Source organism: Fukomys damarensis, unplaced genomic scaffold (genome assembly GCF_012274545.1).
Source record: "Fukomys damarensis isolate Sample0158 unplaced genomic scaffold, DMR_v1.0_HiC HiC_scaffold_4, whole genome shotgun sequence".
Lineage (NCBI taxonomy): Eukaryota > Metazoa > Chordata > Mammalia > Rodentia > Bathyergidae > Fukomys > Fukomys damarensis.
The window spans coordinates 70,771,597-70,774,726 of NW_022900916.1; positions in this window are offsets into that span (position 1 = coordinate 70,771,597).

The window sequence follows — 3,130 nt, forward strand, 5'->3', positions numbered from 1 at the left end:
GGCAGCAGATGGGTGGGCGAAGTGGAGGGTCGCAGGGTAGCAAGAGTCGTGAAATCGTGGGAGAGGAGTATTTGTCGAGATTGGTAGGCCTTCCTCCTGTTCACAGGTCCTCCCTGTGAGTCTAATACCTATCCAGAGAGAGTCTGAACAAGTATCCAAGAATGGGGGGTGTCACAAAGGAGATGCAGGGATTCTGGGGCAAGATAAATCTGGGTTTAGTGGCTGGATCTGCTCTCATTAATGAAGTTAGTTTAGGTAAGACATTTGGCTTTTCTGTGGGTCGGTTTTCTCATTTGTACAATGGGAGCAGCAATTTCTGTGTCTCAATTGCCAAGAGGAGTAGATACAGTAACACACATCATGTGCCCCTCCAGGAGTGAGTCTTACTCACATTCTCTCCGTCTCTGCAGCGTTTACTACAGAAGTTGTGAGCTTTGAAGTAAGCAAAAGGGAGACCTGGGTACTATCATTCTCTTCCCTTATCAATGAGGAGAAACTGAGGTAAGAAAAAAGGTAACACAGTCTCTTTCGCTTGTGTCTTAGTTACACTCTTGTTGCTGAGACACAATTCCCAACCCCTCACCACTTAAAGAAAGAGAGGTTTTGCTCACAATGTGTAGAGGTTTCAGTCCAAGGCAGGGCAAGATGACAGAGGAGCATCACAGAGGAGAAACAGCTCATGGCAGGGCAGGCAGGAAGCAGAGAGGGATCAAGGGAAGAGGAGGCAGCTACACCCTTCCGGGCCACGCCCACAGTCACCACCTCCTCCCACCAGCCTTCACCATCCAGCACCACATCCAGCTATAAACCAACTAATCCAGCATCACACACCCACGAGCTGGTCACCTCCTGAAAGCCCCACCTGTGAGCACATGAGGCTTTGGGAGGACACCTAGATATGAGCCGTAACTGCCTGCAAAACACCAGCAGTGAGACATACAGTCAGAGGGCAGACTAATGTTGCATTGGCTAGTTAACTTCAGAAATTGTTGAATTCCTTTCATGACTGGGTCATTCACAACCCTGTGGTCCATTTTCCAAAACAGCTTCATCCACTGGGAAAATGCCTCGTGGGAGTTCCTTTAGGATTATCTTATTTGGGTCAAACTGGCTTGGAGTCTCCTAAAGGCTCATTTTCTACTAGACCACGAAGTCCCCTTCCTAACAACTAGTTTGTTACCATGTCATTCCGGTTCTTCTACTTCTTCTACCTTCTTTCCAGAGGGCAGGCTTTTTTTTTTTTTTTTTCTCTAGTACAGGGGATTGAAGCCAGAGCAGTCACACTAAATGACATCCCCAGTCCTTTTTTATTTTGAGACAGGGTCTCTGTAAGTCACTAAGTTGCCCAGGCTGGGCTGTAATTTGCAGTCCTCCAAGCTCAGCCTCCCAGAGTGCTGGTATTACAGGCACACACCACCACACCCAGCTTAGAGAGCAGACTTCTGCCAAAAAGCTCCTCAGGGAGAAAATGACAGAGTCATTTTCAAGCATGTCCTCATGTAGATGATGAGCTTTTTTTGTAGACACTTCTGCCAAAGTTAAGAAAGGATACATACAGTCCATAAACGTCCTAAAGTCAGCTCTGTCTCAGACCCAAACATAACTGCTTCAAAAAGAATCCACATGATTTCATAAAAGATACAATTTGCAGCAGACAAACCCAAATCCTCCCATGAAATCCATCTCAAGCATTATACAGATACAGGCAGCAAACACAAAACACGTATGTGCCGATGAACCTTCATTCGGGTTATTCCTTGGTTTTGCCCAGCTCCTGTGCTTATCAGTGTATTGCTTGAACACAAGTTGCCTATGTCCCAACAGACAAGTGTGACAGGCACTCTCCTAGGAACTGGGAACATGCCTGTCTTCATGGAAGTTAAAATTACTATTCCACTGTGACCCTTTCCCCAAACACACACACATGTATACACTTTAAAAAACTCCAGGTTATCCAAAGGCTTGGGTTCAAGTCTCCCCTTGGTTAAACAGAAAATGCCTCCCCCCACGTCTGTAGCCCATGCAGCCAATCCTAAAGAGACAGCACACACACTGAGGTGCAACCCATATGACTGAACATGGTAATAAACTCCTGTGTTCCTGGCTTGTATTTTTACTCTACTGCACTTTTCAATCATTATGATAGAATGCACTCATAAAACACATAGGTGTGTTCTCACACAGTGGGCCATGTCATGCCCGCAGAAGCTTCCTGTTTCTCATTTCCTGTGTTCCCTGGTCACTGAGTGAACACCTGTGCGCAAAGCCCCCACATGGTAGTGCAGGGAAGAGCACCGCCCATCAGCACACCTCAGAACACCCCAAAGCAGGGCAATGCGTGATGGTCACTGTTTCTCTATTTTTGCCCATTTAGGCTTCTAAAAAAAAAGTGTGTTGGGGGGGCTGCACACTGGATACAAATTGCCTTAGCAAAAACCAGCTATACTGTTTCCTTCTCTAGATATGCACAGACCATTTAATGATCTACCAACATTCTCACTCAGGATGCACATTTACATTTTTGTACTAGTCCATATTTGCAGTACATAATGCCTACATTCCTCATGTGGAGTTGGACCATGAACGCATCTTCAATAGTTTTTTTATCCCTCTCTTCCTCTCCCACCCTCCCTCCATCTCTTAACCCCTTCCCATTTGAAAAAGATCTGTCTTGTTACCACTTCCTATTAAGTTATGTTTTCCTATTTATACTTTGGGTTTCTCATAGAAGAGAAGGTTTGTGATAGTTAAGCTTGTGTGTCTGATTTATTTCATGATTTCAAGGTGCATCCATTTACCTACGAATGACTCCAGTTTATCTTTTTTATGGCAGAGTAGTGCTCCTTTGTGTGGGAGTATACTTTTGAAGATTCTACCTTCTGAACTGTAGGTTGAACACCCTTAATCCAAAAATCTGACAAAGGAAGAAAATGAGAACCAAGACCTGTCATGTAAAGGTACGAGATCCCAAAAATGAATGTAATTGTGCCATATACCTAAAATGTACCAATAAACTCAATAAAAAGAAAAAAAAATCTGAAATTTGAAATGGGCCAAACTCTGACACATCTGAGCACTGACACACCACTAGTAGAATACTCCACACCATGAAACTTTTTTTTTTTTTTTT